The following is a 16,416-nucleotide window of genomic DNA, read 5'->3' as shown; positions in this document are numbered from 1 at the left end:
TTGTTTGTCTGTTTTCTTTTCATTTTGGGAGGCAAGTTGGTCAAGTTTTAAAATAGTAGCCATAAAAAAAAAGACAAGAACATTAAAATGAAAATTATTTAGCCTCTTTCATAGGGACATTGCAATTAGCATCCTCTGTTTGGGACCCATCAACACAAGATACAGAGAGAAACAGAGGTGTTTTAAAGTTGTCATATTTATATTCAACAACTATTCTCATTTGACTAGAGTAACAGTATTAGAAAAAAATCCTTACATTTTAAGACACTTAAGGATAGAAGATTTAGGATTGGTGGTTGAGTGGTAAAACGCTTGAATTCCGAACCGACTGGTCATGGGTTCGTATATCGCTGTAGACGTTGATTTTGAATTTCGTAACTTTCAGTACGATGTAAGTGCAGTTAACTTGGATGGGTATCTGACACTACCAATTAAAGCACATAAAAGACAAAAAGTTTATTCCATAAAAAAAGAGAGAGAAGGAATAAGTTGCCAAAATCAGGAGCAACAATGTTTTGTTGTTTCAGTGCCTGATTAGTTAATCCATTGGATACGCATGGGATGTACATTTCTTGTATTTTAAAGGAATGTCTATTATTTATAAAATAAGTCAACAACAAACGAACAAGAGTTGGACAAATGATATTAATTATATCAGAAAGCAGAAAAAAAAGGCTTTAATTTAAAAAAAATTAAAAAGTATAGAAGGAGGATTTCATAGTCATAGACCAACGGCAATGAAACAATTTATGTGTGTGGGAGAAATAATGTGTACAATATTGGATCCAGCTAAAATTGTTCACAATTATTTCTTTTGCCGTACAACACAATAATCAGTTAATGTCTCAACTTAAATGTTTGCCAGAGGACTCGAGGGTTGAACTATACAATGGCTATTGCAATGTGTTGTACGAGTTTTAGATTTTAGAGCGACAACATACTTCCCTCAAGGTACAAAAAAATTCTTAAAACAGCTAAAACTTTACATAAACATATGAAGTAAAAACAAGCCAAATATACACAAAATAATGTTCAAATAAACTGAGTTTTTACCTGGATCCAATATTGTGTGTGGGAGAAATAATGTGTACAAACGTTTTACCAGGCAGACAGAGTACGTTGATATAATCTTTGTAATAAAAAAAAAGACTTCTAAAATTCTAAAACTAAAATTCTCGAATGAGTAAATAAAATGTATAATAAGCTAACCAAGAAGAGTTCATTGCCAATGACTGTGCAAGGAAAGTGAACTAAAATGTACAATAAGCTAACCAAGAAGAGTTCATTGCCTATGAATGTGCAAGGAAAGTGAACTAAAATGTGCAATAAGCTAGCCAAGAAGAGTTCATTGCCAATGACTGTGCAAGGGAAGTGAACTAAAATGTGCAATAAGCTAGCCAAGAAGAGTTCATTGCCAATGACTGTGCAAGGGAAGTGAACTAAAATGTGCAATAAGCTAGCCAAGAAGAGTTCATTGCCAATGACTGTGCAAGGGAAGTGAACTAAAATGTGCAATAAGCTAGCCAGGAAGAGTTCATTGCCAATGACTGTGAAACGTAAGTGAACTAAAAATTTTACCCGCAGTACCTTTGCTATTGTATTAACTATAATATAAAATGACCAGTACAGAATTTCGAAAAGGTAGATAAGTAACTATTTGTCTGAACTATTAATTTTATTGTTTCTTTCTTACCGTTGTAAGTAGGTTCCACCATTGAATTCTGCATTACATCATTTTCAGTATGGTCCTTACCATGCACTGGCGGACCCAGAACTTTGGAGGGGTGGGCGATTTTTTTCCAAACCCTAACCCTAACGCCCAGTAAACCCTAACCCTATGCATAAACGTGCGTACAGCATATATATATATATATATATATATTTGATATATAAGAATAAAATAAGACTGTTTCTCAATCTTCGGCGAAAAAAACAAACAGGAAAAAAAAACAGTCATGTTGAGGCCTTTCTCTTACACGCTTGGGGGTCTGGGAAAGCGCTGTAAGTTTCCTCAGTGGGGTTCGGGGCGAAGCCCCGACAATCAAAAGTGCTTTCTTGCATTTTTCACTGCAGAAACGCTTTCTCCTACAGCTCATTATTTATCAGTGGGGTTCGGGGCGCAGCCCCGACGCCAAAATCGTTACCTTGCATTTTTCACGGCTGAAACGCATTTTCTTGACATCTACAGCTCATTATTTATTAGTGGGGTTCGGGGCGAAGCCCCGACTCCAAAAGCGTTTTCTTGCATTCTTCACTGCAGAATCGCATTCTCCTGACATCTACAGCTTATTATTCATCAGTGAGGTTCGGGGCGAAACCTCAACGCTAAAAGCGTTTTTTTGGCATTCTTCACTGCAGTAACGCATTCTCCTGACCTACAGCTCATTATTCCTTCCATTATAAAGGGCCTTTTGAATAATATGGAAAAATATTCAAATATTCTAATATGAATTTATAGTCCCTTAATACATTGCAAATACAACCGATTTGTTCTTTGAAAAGATAAGATACCCAACATATTTAGATTAAGGCTCGCCGCCGAAAAAAAAATTCGATTAATAATATTCAATAAAATGTAAGCATAAATTGTGAGTTATAGTCCTAAATTTATTTAACTAGAAAAATATGAGATAGAGTAAAGGTTGGAAAAAGTCGACTAGGAAAAGATTATCTAGCTTTTGAACTCATCTCAACCGTGACTGTTATATTGAAAAATTTCGTTTGAATTATAACTTTTCCAAAGCAAAGTCTTTCTTAAAATAGCTATGATAAACTCATGTGAAATTACACAAACTCTGTCTGGAAAGGGGAAGGGCGGTAAAATGAAAACGATTAATCCTCCCTACTTTTTATAATTTCTGCTAATGATTGCATTTTGCATTAAAGAATTGGGGTTGGGCGACTCGATATAAAAATTTACTTTATAGCATATATAAATTATATTAGTGACAGATTTTTTTATTTATTTTGTAATTTCTTACTATAATACAAAAACGAAAAAGTATTGGTTTGTCCGATGGGGGTGAAGGTGATTGCATGTATCGCACTTCCACGTATTTATATTATATAGATATTCGACTAATTTTGTTCACATACTATGTTCACATACTATGATTTCTCCATAAAAGTAGGGTTTAGATGGGAAGGGCAGTAGAGGTATTCGCTCCTCCCCTTCCTCCCCTTCCAATCGGCCAAAGATGAACGACATAATATAAACACCTGATGTGATACCAATAAAAAGTTTTAATCATATAGATATTTAATTGATTCTGTTAGCAAGCTGTGGTTTCTACAAATAAATAGGACCGCCCCCCCCCCACTCGAAAGTTTATGGTGGGTGGGGGGGCGGATTGATGCCATCGCCCCCTCCCGACCCTACCAAATCGGCCAAATTACTAGAAGGGAGGGCGAAATAATCTAAAAATAGGTTGAAATATAAATGATTAGTATATATTATTAACATAAGTAATTAATTCGTATACAAATTGTGTGAATTCTATACTAAAATTCGTCCGCCCCCCCCCCGATCGCCCCTACCGCCCCCCCCCCTGGATCCGCCAGTGTTACCATGATTATCTAATACTACGAACGCATTGCACTCTCAATTTCATTATTTTCAGTATGGTTCTCCTCATGATTCTCCAGTACTATATTAGAAGTATGATCTGCGACCTTAGGGTCCTCAAGTACTATATTGGAAGTACGATCTACGAGCTTAAGGTCCTCCAATACTATACTGGAAGTATGATCTGCGACCTTAGGGTCCTCCAATACTATACTGGAAGTATGATCTACGACCTTAGGGTCCTCAAGTACTATACTGGAAGTATGATCTACGACCTTAGGGTCCTCCAATACTATACTAGAAGTATGATCTACGACCTTAGGGTCCTCCAATACTATACTGGAAGTATGATCTACGACCTTAGGGTCCTCCAATACTATACTAGAAGTATGACCTACGACCTTAGGGTCCTCCAATACTATACTGGAAGTATGATCTGCGACCTTAGGGTCCTCCAATACTATACTGGAAGTATGATCTACGACCTTAGGGTCCTCCAATACTATACTGGAAGTATGATCTGCGACCTTAGGGTCCTCCAATACTATACTGGAAGTATGATCTGCGACCTTAGGGTCCTCCAATACTATACTGGAAGTATGATCTACGACCTTAGGGTCCTCCAATACTATACTGGAAGTATGACCTACGACCTTAGGGTCCTCCAATACTATACTGGAAGTATGACCTACGACCTTAGGTTCCTCCAATACTATACTGGAAGTATGATCTGCGACCTTAGGGTCCTCCAATACTATACTGGAAGTATGATATACGACCTTAGGGTCCTCCAATACTATACTAGAAGTATGATCTACGACCTTAGGGTCCTCCAATACTATACTAGAAGTACGATCTACGACCTTAGGGTCTTCCAATACTATACTTGAAGTATGATCTGCGACCTTAGGGTCCTCCAATACTATACTGGAAGTTTCATCTGCGACCTTAGGGTCCTCCAATACTATACTTGAAGTATGATCTACGACGTTAGGGTCCTCCAATACTATACTGAAAGTATGATCTGCGACCTTAGGGTCCTCCAATACTATTCTGAAAGTATGATCTACGACGTTAGGGTCCTCCAATACTATACTTGAAGTATGATCTACGACGTTAGGGTCCTCCAATACTATTCTGAAAGTATGATCTACGACCTTAGGGTCCTCCAATACTATACTGGAAGTATGATCTACGACCTTAGGGTCCTCCAATACTATACTGGAAGTATGATCTACGACCTTAGGGTCCTCCAATACTATACTGGAAGTATGATCTACGACCTTAGGGTCCTCCAATATTATACTGGAAGTATGATCTACGACCTTAGGGTCCTCCAATACTATACTGGAAGTATGATCTGCGACCTTAGGGTCCTCCAATACTATACTGGAAGTATGACCTACGACCTTAGGGTCCTCCAATACTATACTGGAAGTATGATCTACGACCTTAGGGTCCTCCAATACTATACTTGAAGTATGATCTACGACGTTAGGGTCCTCCAATACTATACTTGAAGTATGATCTACGACGTTAGAGTCCTCCAATACTATACTGAAAGTATGACCTACGAGCTTAGGGTCCTCCAATACTATACTGGAAGTTTGATCTACGAGCTCTATAACATTATTGTCAGTATGGGTCTCCCTATGATTCTCCAAGATTACATTGGGATCATGAGCATCAAGAGCCTTCATCCTCATGTTGTATCTTTTCTTTACAGGCTTGGATCGTCTCCTATAAAAAAATGTATAATAAATTGACATCACGCTTATGTTATTAATATGTATATTCTATTTATTATTAATATATAATAGGATATGTCCGCATTGATGTATAGAAAATATGTTGAATATTTGTAAAGCTAATTTTGAAAGAACAATTGGGTAACGTTTATATACTTACATTTTCTGTAGAAAATAAAAGCCGAAGGACATAAATGTTATCATTATGACAGCCACTAGCACGACGATAAATTTGACACCGGTTGATAACTCCTTTGTGGAAATGCAATAACAGAAACAAGTTTAATATGACAATCAGAACAAAGGTTGATCTATAGCATTTATTTTCAGCTCAATAAAACTGTATTGTCTTTTACTAAAATAAACAAATTATATTGTTTTAATAGAATCTCTGTAATTAAATCTGAAACAAGAAAAAAAAATATTTAAGAGATTTGAGATAAATTCATCAAATATAAAGACAAAAACACGTAATACAATGAAAAATGTCATTGGAATTTAGATGAACTTGCTTGCCTACGATGCTATAGAAATAAAATTTAAATTATTACTTTTTAAAAAAAATACAATCTTCAGGCATTCATCATCTTACTACCATTTTTGTTACAACAGAAGTCTGACCCTGTCTCTAAAGCTGTATTAGAAAAAGCAGAAAATCCTTTTATTAAATATTTCAATAGTAAAACAGGAGGATCAAACACATTCCAGCATGCTAAACATTTTGTGCTTATGCAATGTTTTATATTTTGTCAGAAGGTGTCCATATTAAATGCAAATGTTAACAGCAATATTAAATAAAATCTCTCACCCGATGAACCACAAATAGAGCGCCTTCATCTAAAAAAAAACAGCTACTAATATTTATATATATATATAATACAATACAATTATTCACCAAATAGAGATCACACTTCCTGGAAGAAAAAAAAACTACTTTAAGGTAAACACGCCTGTATATACATATTTAATTGAATGAAATAAATATAATTTGTTCAAAAAGTATAAATGTGAAATTCTGAAAAGTTTCTTACCTCAGTTTCATGTTCATGCTGAGTTCAAACAGTTTAACATGATTCGTTAGGATAGCAGACTGGCGGTTTTGTTAGCGCTTCTTTGGACTGTTATTTCGATGGTCCTGGGTACGAAAGCTGGGCTAATAATTTTCATTCTTGAAGGAACCTCTGAAAAAAGTAGTTTCTTTTAATCGTTGTCTACGAAGATCTGATTTATGAATTTGTGAACATGTACTATTTACATTAGATTTTTACCAAATAATTAAGTTTTTACCACCTTTACTATTTTAACTGTGAATAGACCTTGATTTTAATGATATGACTGTATAGCATTTGGCCCTTGTTGTTTAGAGAGAGAGTAGTCCTTAAAGGATTTCAGGCACGACATGACCTAAATTGTGCCAATGTGCCTAAAAACAAAATCAATCAAACAAATCAAATCATTAATCGTTAAGATCTTGTCACTTTCAAGCGCTATAAAATAAAAAAAATGCAACTGTAGACATTAAACAGCATGAGGCAAAATGTAGACAAACTTGTTCTTAAATGAATACAAAAGAAAAAAATGCAATATGGATATGGTTAATGGCATACGCACAGCAGTCTAGTAGGGTTTTGAAATAAGACTATCAGTCTGCTCTCAATTAGGATGATGCTGATTGTTCTTTGGGTGTGAATACTCAAAATGTACTTAGAAGAAGAGATTAGAAAAAAGTCTTAACTGTTTAGATTTTCTCTCTCACACTTAAACTACTTACCCTCTTTCACTTGTTTAAATCCTCTTTCTATTTCTCTCTCTCTCCCTCTTACTCTCTCTCTCTCTCTCTCTCTCTTTTTTTCTCTCTCTTTCTCTCTTTCTCACTCTCTTTCTCTTTCATTCTCTCTTTCTCTCTTTTTCTCTCTCAGTCTGTCTCTTTCTCTTTATCTCTCTTTTTTCTCTTTCTCTCTCTCTCTTTCTCTGTCTCTCTTTTCTCTCTCTCTTTTTCTCTGTCTTTCTGTCTCTTTCATTCTCTCTTTCTTTTGTTTTATATGTTTCGGATGTTACTATAGAATTAACGATTGCTACACACCGGTCCAAATTATCTCTAGTCCAATTCTCCCACAAGACGGGGGCTGGCGAATGGCGTCGGAAGGGTTTGAACCCGTGACTGTTGAGACCATCGCGACGACAGTTTGGAGTGCATGTCACTCGACCAAGCACACATCTAATGATAAATCTTGTTCTCTTTCACACTCACTCACACACACACACACCTAATGTTCTTACACAGTCTTAATTTCACATTCCCTCTCTGTTACGTACACATCGTAGTGTGAATAAGGAACGGTGCGATTGCGTGTTGAGTGAGGAAGAGAATGGACTAGAAGTCGGAGTAATGTACAAGAGGCTATAGCGGAACCCAGATTAAAGTTCTCATAATCTACTCTTTATAGTTCGGTTTTGGAAAAGGACTAAGAGTCTTATAACACTCACATACACACACCTTATGTTATACAATCACACTTTTATTTACTTGGGCTCTTTGAAATTCTCTCTAACTCTTGCAATTATTTCTCTTCTCGCTCTTTCTATCTCTAATTCTCTATCTCTAGTTCTCTCTCTCTCTCTCTAGTTCTCTCTCTCTCTCTCTAGTTCTCTCTCTCTCTATCTCTAGTTCTCTCTCTCTAGTTCTCTCTATATATATCTGTTACGTGCGCATGTTAATGTAAATGTGAAATGGTGCGAATGCGTGTTGAACGGGGAGGAGAAAAGAAAATGGAGAAAATAGAAACGAAATAGTGTTCTAGTGTTCATGAGAATTAAAATGAGTTCTAAGCGATGACGTTGTTGTTTTAGTGTTAATGTACTGTTTAAAGAGTCTCATTCTAGAAAGGAACGTAACAAGTGGCGCCCAACGTAAAGGTAAAACCTACGTAGTCCTTTATACACAGTTGATCTCCTGTCAACAGATAGTAGAGATATCATATTATATAGTCTAGATCTAGCGATAGGATACTATTCAATTTGATTAATAGTAATAGAAAATGGCGGACAAGGCTGAGGTAGCAGCGTTGAAAGAAGAGGGAAGGTTGTTAGAGCTTGAAGGGGCAGAACTAAGAAAATACGTACAAGAAAGGTTGATGGAGAGGGAGAGATTAGCAATGGAAAGAGAAAAAGAAAAGGAGAGATTAGCAAGAGAAAGAGAAAAAGAAAAGGAAAGAGTAGACAAGGAGGACAAAAGAGAAAGAGAAAAGATAGCCATTGAAAGGGAAAAGAAAAACGAATTAGTTGCCATTGAAAGAGAGAGATTGTCGTTCGAAAAAGAGACGGCCGAGAAAAAGTTAAAAACAACCCAAGAAAAAGAGAGTGATAAAAGAAAAGGGGAAACTACAGGGAACAAACTAGCAAAGTATAAAGGTGCAATATTCGAAGAAGCTAAAATGGACATAGACATTTTTTTGAAGAAATTTGAAATTGAAATGAGGGAACTGGAATACCCCGAAGACAAATGGTCATTCTTATTATCGAAGTCATTCGTAGCAGAGGTTCCATCGAAGATATGCATGAACCAGAGCAGCTATAGCGTGGTGAAAGAACAATTACTACGAACGTACGGAAAAACAGAGGCGTACTACCGTGAACAATTTGTTAACTGTGCGATAGAAACAAATGATGACCCACAGACATTCATGGACAGAATGACCAGTAGTTTTGAAAATTGGACTGAAACCGCTAAAATAGAAAAGACCTTTGACGGATTAAAGACATTTCTAATGATAGACAAAGCAATTTATGAGTGTCAGGAGGAATTAAAAATATTTTTGTTGGAGAGGAAACCAAAAGCCATAGAAGACATAGTGAGGCTGATAAGGGCTTATAAAGTGGCACATCCCGATAAGAAACTATCCAGAGGCAGTGACATAGAAGAAATAGTTGCATTTAACAGAACAAGAGATACACGAGACAACTACATCAACAATGGAAGACGATTTAGATATGATGAACAAAATAGATTTAGAGGACAAGGAAGGAACCAAATGGATAGTAGACAAGGACATTTTTATAGTAACCGAGGGCGATACCAAAGAAATGTACAGGGAAGATACGGCGGAGTGAGAGATAGAAGAGATCAAAGCCTTTCAATGTTAACATATGCAGAAAGCCTTGAGTATTTTGAGACTTTCGTGGGAAACAAAATAGCAAGGACGATACGAGATTCAGGCAGTACAATTGTGGGTGTTAATAAGAAATTAGTAGAAGAACAAGAATATACCGGCAAAACCAGGAATTGTGTGATGTTTGATGGGAAGACTGTACAATTACCAGTTGCTAGAATTAAAATTGATACACCATATTTTACTGGAATTGTGGATGCATGTGTAATAGACCATGCTCATATTGATTTGATTATCGGAAATATTCCAGGTATAAAGAATTGCAATGAAAAGGATATGGGAAATTGGAAGAAGTGTTTCGGAATGAGTATTACTCGATCCAAATGTAAGGACCTGGATGCAGGAGATCTGGAAAAATTATTTCAGTTACCAGATAAGAAAAAAAAAAAGAAGGATTAATAGGAAACTCAGAAACATTAGAACTTAATGATGTAGTATTCAACAAGGAAAGGTTTATTACAGAACAAAAAATGACCCAGAGATGCGTCAGTTGGCCCAGAAAGGAGGTAGAGGAGGAAGATTTTATATAGAAAGAGGAATTTTGGTAAGAGAAATTGAGTCACAAGGAAGAAAAATTATACAGGTTGTTGTACCAGCTGAATTTAGAAATGTTATATTGAAGAATGGGCATGATGAAGCATATGCAGGCCACATGGGAATTCACAAAACAAAACAAAGAATATTTAGGGACTTTTATTGGCCATCTATTAGCAAAGACATCAAAAATTATGTGTTGTCGTGCAAAGTTTGTCAAATGAAAGGCACTAAAAAAATCAGAGCTCCATTACAAAAGGTAGATATACCAGAAAGGCCATTTAGGAAGATTGCGATTGATTTGATTAGACCCATGCCGGTGATATAAAATAGGGGTCATCGATATATTCTAACTGTAATAGACGTTTGCTCAAGATGGCCAGAAGCGATCCCACTAAAAAGAATTGAAGCCAGTGATATAGTTCAAGCGTTATATACATTATTTACACGGTTTGGATTTCCTGAAGAGGTACTGTCAGATAGGGGCACACAGTTCCACTGCCAACTAACGACAACATTTTTGAAAATGTTTGGAATTCGGCAACGGTTTACAGCCCCGTACCACCCGCAGAGCAACGGTATTTGTGAACGTTTTAACTGTACGTTAAAGAAAGCGTTGTCGAAAGTAGCAGATGACAATCCCAAAGAATGGGATGTGGCATTACCCTCAATCCTTTTCGCATACAGAGAGAGCCGTAACGAAACCACGGGGTATTCGCCATTTCAGATGATTTATGGAGGAAATCCAAGAGGCCCAATGACAATCCTAAAAGAACTAATACTCCCACAAGAACATGTTGGAAATAAAGAAAGCTACGATATAGTGACAGAAACTAGAAATAAAGTAATAAAGGCTTGTGAGGAAGCGAGCAAACATGTGCTTGATAAAAATGAACTAACACAGTCTAGGGTGAATGAACACAGGAAATTGACCAAACTAGAAGTAGGTCAAGATGTTTTGGTATTACTAAAGGATAAGAAGAATGTACTATTCACGAAATGGTTGGGCCCTTATAAGGTAACAAGGAAAATTAGTGATGTGGATTATGAAATTAATATTGATTCAAGGCTGAAAATATTTCATGTGGATATGCTAAAAGAATTTAGGTCGAAACAAAAAAGTGAAAAAAGCAGTAAAGAAGACCCATTGGTCATGGGTACATCCGTGAGTGTAGACATTGAGACAGAAGAAAGATTGGGACACATAGAAACAATTTCAACCGATGCCAGTCAAACATGGAAAGATGTGGAAGTGAAGGGAATTTCGTCAGACAGAGCTAAGGAAGTAACAACATTATTAGAAGATTTTAAGAATATTTTTACAGATTTACCAGGAAAAACGAATATCATAGAACATGATATCAAATTAACAGGCAGAGTTCCAAATAAACTACCTCAATATGCTGTACCATTGCATCACAGAGAAGCATTACAAAAAGAAATAGATGAACTACTTCAATTGGGAGTGATAGAACCATCTAATTCGTCATGTGCTGCACCAGTTGTACTGGTTAAAAAAAATGTGGTAACATTAGACTGTGTGTAGATTACCGCCAACTAAATAAAGTTACAGAATTTGACCCATTCCCAATGCCACAGGCAGAGGAAATGTTTACTAAATTGAAAAAAGCGAAAATTTTCACCACGTTGGACCTTTCTAGAGGATACTGGCAAGTACCTCTAAAGGAAGAAGCTAAACCACTATCCGCATTTAAGACACCATTCGGAGTCTATCAGTGGAATGTGATGAGTTTTGGCTTAGTAAATGCCCCAGCCACTTTTAACAGGATGATGGCAAAGATACTGGGCCACAGAAGAGACACTATTTGCTATTTAGATGATATCTGCATCTTCAGTGAGGACTGGAACGAACACTTACAGAGTCTAAGAGAGATATTTGCTATTATCAAGGGAAACAATTTGACATTGAAACCAACAAAAATAAAAATTGGACTTAGTGAAATTCCTTTTTTGGGATACAAGATAAAAAATGAATCAATTACACCACTGGAAGAAACAGTTGCAAAAATAATGGATATTAGTGTACCAAAAACAAAAAAACAAATTAGAAGCCTTTTAGGTCTATGCAATTTTTATAGAAAATTTGTTCCAAAATTTGCAGAAATGATTGAACCTCTTACAAATCTTACCAAGAAAGGGAAATCTAACATTATAGTTTGGTCTGAACAATGTCAAAGATCGCTAGACAAGATTAAGAGGGTGTTTTCTGAAAACCCAATATTAAAATTGCCCGATAGTACTAGAGAATTTATTTTGGCAACGGATGCTTCATCCATAGCTATAGGGGGCTGTTTGATGCAAGAGTATAGTGGAATTGCACACCCTGTTTTTTATGTAAGCAGGAAACTAACCCTTGCAGAGTTAAACTATGCAACTATTGAAAAAGAGGGGCTGGCAATTGTGTGGTGCATAACAAAGCTAAGTTTTTATCTGATGGGGGCTAAATTTCAATTATGGACTGATCATGCTCCGTTGGCATTTATTAATTTAAATAAATGTGGTAATAATAGAATTGCTAGGTGGGCATTACAACTGATGGACTATAAATTTGAGATCAAGACAATACCAGGGAAAGAAAATGTTGTGGCAGATACATTATCACGATGTACTTAGGTTGGTGAGATTGTGTAGGGTATATAATGATTACTTACATGCTGTTAAGAATTAATCTATTTTATTGTTTACAATTGTAAATTCTGGCACGGAGTGTAGTAGATATTCCACAGAGGATTGTCCAATTGGGAGTATACACAACAATGATTAGTGAACAGATATAGATTTAAATTGAATTATAGGCGGGGAGTGGTATTAACGAAATCTGCATGATTACATAGAGATATGCATAGATATATATATGTGTCAATTGTTCATAATAACAATTAGTATTGTGATTGTTACTGTCACAATGGGTGAATATAAATGCTATATGTTAAATCTAATGTTAGAATTGTATTGGTATTAATATGTCATTGTGTATGATTTTGTTTTGTAGTACATCTCTCTCTCTCTATCTCTAGTTCTCTCTCTAGTTCTCTCTATATATATCTCTAGTTCTCTCTATTTCTATCTCTAGTTCTCTCTCTCTCTAGTTCTCTCTCTCTCTCTCTCTCTCTAGTTCTCTCTCTATCTCTCTAGTTCTCTCTCTCTATTTCTCTCTATTTCTATCTCTAGTTCTCTCTCTCTATCTCTAGTTCTCTGTCTATAGTTCTCTATCTCTAGTTCTCTCTCTCTCTATAGTTCTCTCTCTCTCTAGTTCTTTCTATTTCTATCTCTAGTTCTCTCTCTATCTCTAGTTCTCTCTCTCTCTCTCTCTAATTCTCTCTCTCTCTCTCTAGTTTTCTCTCTCTAGTTCTCTCTATTTCTATCTCTAGTTCCCTCTCTCTATCTCTAGTTCTCTATCTCTAGTTCTCTCTCTCTCTCTCTAGTTCTTTCTATTTCTATCTCTAGTTCTCTCTCTCGCTCTCTCTAGTTCTCTCTTCTCTATCTATCTCTAGTTCTCTCTCTCTAGTTCTCTCTCTCTCTCTCTCTCTCTAGTTCTTTCTATTTCTATCTCTAGTTTTCTCTCTCACTCTCTCTAGTTCTCTCTTCTCTATCTATCTCTAGTTCTCTATCTCTAGTTCTCTCTCTCTGTCTCTAGTTCTCTCTCTATCTCTAGTTCTCTCTCTCTCTGTCTCTAGTTCTCTCTCTCTATCTCTAGTTCTCTATCTCTAGTTCTCTCTATATATATATTTCTAGTTCTCTCTATCTTTAGTTCTCTCTCGATATATATCTAGTTCTCTCTCCATCTCTAGTTATTTTTCTGTCTCTAGTTCTCTCTTTCTATCTCTGATTCTCTATCTCTAGTTCTCTATCTCTGTCTCTAGTTCTCTCTCTATATATATCTATATATCTAGTTCTCTATCTCTAGTTCTCTTTCTCTATCTCCAGTTCTATCTCTCTATCTCTAATTTTCTATCTCTAGTTCTCTACCTCTAGCTCTAATTCGCTATTTCTCCTTCTCTCTCTTTAACTATCTCTAGTTCTCTCTTTCTCTAGTTCTCTCTCTATATATATATCTAATTCTCTATCTCTAATTTTCTATCTTTAGTTCTCTCTATCTCTAATTATCTATCTCTAGTTCTCTACCTCTAGCTCTAATTCGCTCTCTCTCCTTCTCTCTCTTTATCTATCTCTGGTTCTCTCTTTCTCTAGTTCTCTCTATATATATATCTAATTCTCTATCTCTAATTTTCTATCTCTAGTTCTCTCTCTCTCTAATTATCTATCTCTAGTTCTCTACCTCTAGCTCTAATTCGCTCTCTCTCCTTCTCTCTCGTTATCTATCTCTAGTTCTCTCTTTCTCTAGTTCTCTCTCTATATATATCTAATTCTCTCTCTAGTTTTCTCTCTGTCTTCATCTGTAGTCCCCTCTCTCTCTATCTAGCTATTCCTAGTTCTCTCTCTGGCTCTCTAGTTCTCTCTCTTTATCTCTTATTCTCTCTGTCTATTTATCCCTCTCTCTCTCTCTCTCTCTCTCTCTCTCTCTCTCTCTCTCTCTCTAGTTCTCTCTCTCTCATCTCTAGTTTTCTCTCTCTCTAGTTCTTTCTCTAAATCTCTAGTTCTCTTCCTCTCTCTCTCTCTAGTTCTCTATTCTGTATCTCTCTGTCAGTCTCTCTCTCTATCTTTCATATGACAAGACCTCTTCTCTTTTTCTCCTTCCCATACTCATTCTCCCCCCCCCCATCTCTTTCTTTCTCCCATATAAAATGTTAACATCCTGACAAACACTGTGAACTTAATACATAGTACAACTTAAACAAAGGTTGCTCTGTTCACGTCTACTTGCTCCAACAAATAAAGTATTCTATCATACTATTGACTTAATGACTTCAAGCGTCAAGTAGTCGCAGCAGACTTGTGGTAGGGTTTCATTGGTTGAAAACTGAAGTGTTTGATAGGGACTATTGATTCTACGAAAGCATTGGTTTCCATGAATTCATTTTACATCTTGGACATGACTTATAGCAGCGATTCCCAAAGTGGTATATATATAGACCGAAAGAGGTCTACAAAGACTTCCAAGGTGTCTGTGAGCAAAAAAAAAATTTGGGAACCACTGACTTATAGGAAGTCTCACTCTTTGATAAGTTACAAATAATTACAAAGCGGTTCTCCGCTCTGTCTGTGTGGTTAAAAGTAAGTACACGTTATTTATCAAATCCAAAAAATAACCTATTAGTCAATTAATTACTGGCAAATAACTATTGTTTAATACCAACAATCGAAATTAATCCTTCCATTTTCACAGATCTGGCTAAATTGTTAAGGTTTAGTCCCCTTAAATAGTTATTGACGTTATTTCTTCCATACACATCCTCTAATCATGTTGATTCCTTAATCAATTTAAGCTGCGCATAACAAAACATAAAATAATTTTAAAAAATAACCTTTTTTTCCAAAAATTATTGTGATTAATTATTTTGTTGGATATCCACTAGAGAAAGTACGTATAAGTTATTGTTACATTGTATATTTTGCTTTTTAGCGGCCCCGAAAAGGGGAAAAGAAGCTATTAGTTTTGTGTGAAGTGTCTGTCAGTCAGTCCGTTCCGTTTAGATCTCGTAAACTAAACCCAAAGAACAATCAGCATCATCCTAATTGAGAGCAGACTGATAGGCTTATTTCAAAATCACACTAGACTGCTGTGCGTATGCCATTAATCATATCCATATTGCATTTTTTTTTCTTTTGTATTCATTTAAGAACATGTTTGTCTACTTTGCCACTGCTGTTTAATGTCTACACAGTTGCGTTTTTTAGTTTATGGCGCTTCAAAGTAGCAACATTGTCAAAAGATAGTAAAAATCCGACATCATAATATTTTACTCCATTCAAAGTTTTGATGCAAATGCTACTTTTTTTTCTTTTCTAATAGCTAAAAATCAAATTTTTAAAATCACTTAATGCAAGAAGTTTTTTCATAAAAATACACCACTTTTACAACCATTCACTATTAATAGAAACAAACACGGGACGCTCTTTAGTAGGGGAGATGATTAAAAACCATATTTTGAATACATTTATGCAAATGGTTTTAGACTTTTTGTTATTTTTTTTTACATAAGTATTACTACGTTATGTAAGTTCTGTTCTACTAACTGCTACTTTTTTCCAAAAATAATGTTTACTTTTGTAAAGATAAAAATATTTATTTAGTATGCATATAAGTCGGACATAATTTGAAACAACAATTAATAAGTAGGTTTTCATATTTTCGCATAAACTGCAATGATACACCGTATTGTTACACATCCATGGAACGCTTTACTAAAGAATTATTATTTTTTTTACGGAAAATGTTTTTTGCTTCTTTTTTTTTTTGAGGATTTGAATAAAGGAT

The sequence above is a fragment of the Biomphalaria glabrata genome, chromosome 6, assembly GCF_947242115.1.
Source record: "Biomphalaria glabrata chromosome 6, xgBioGlab47.1, whole genome shotgun sequence".
NCBI classification, from domain to species: Eukaryota; Metazoa; Mollusca; class Gastropoda; family Planorbidae; genus Biomphalaria; species Biomphalaria glabrata.
Note: the sequence above shows the minus strand (reverse complement) of the source record.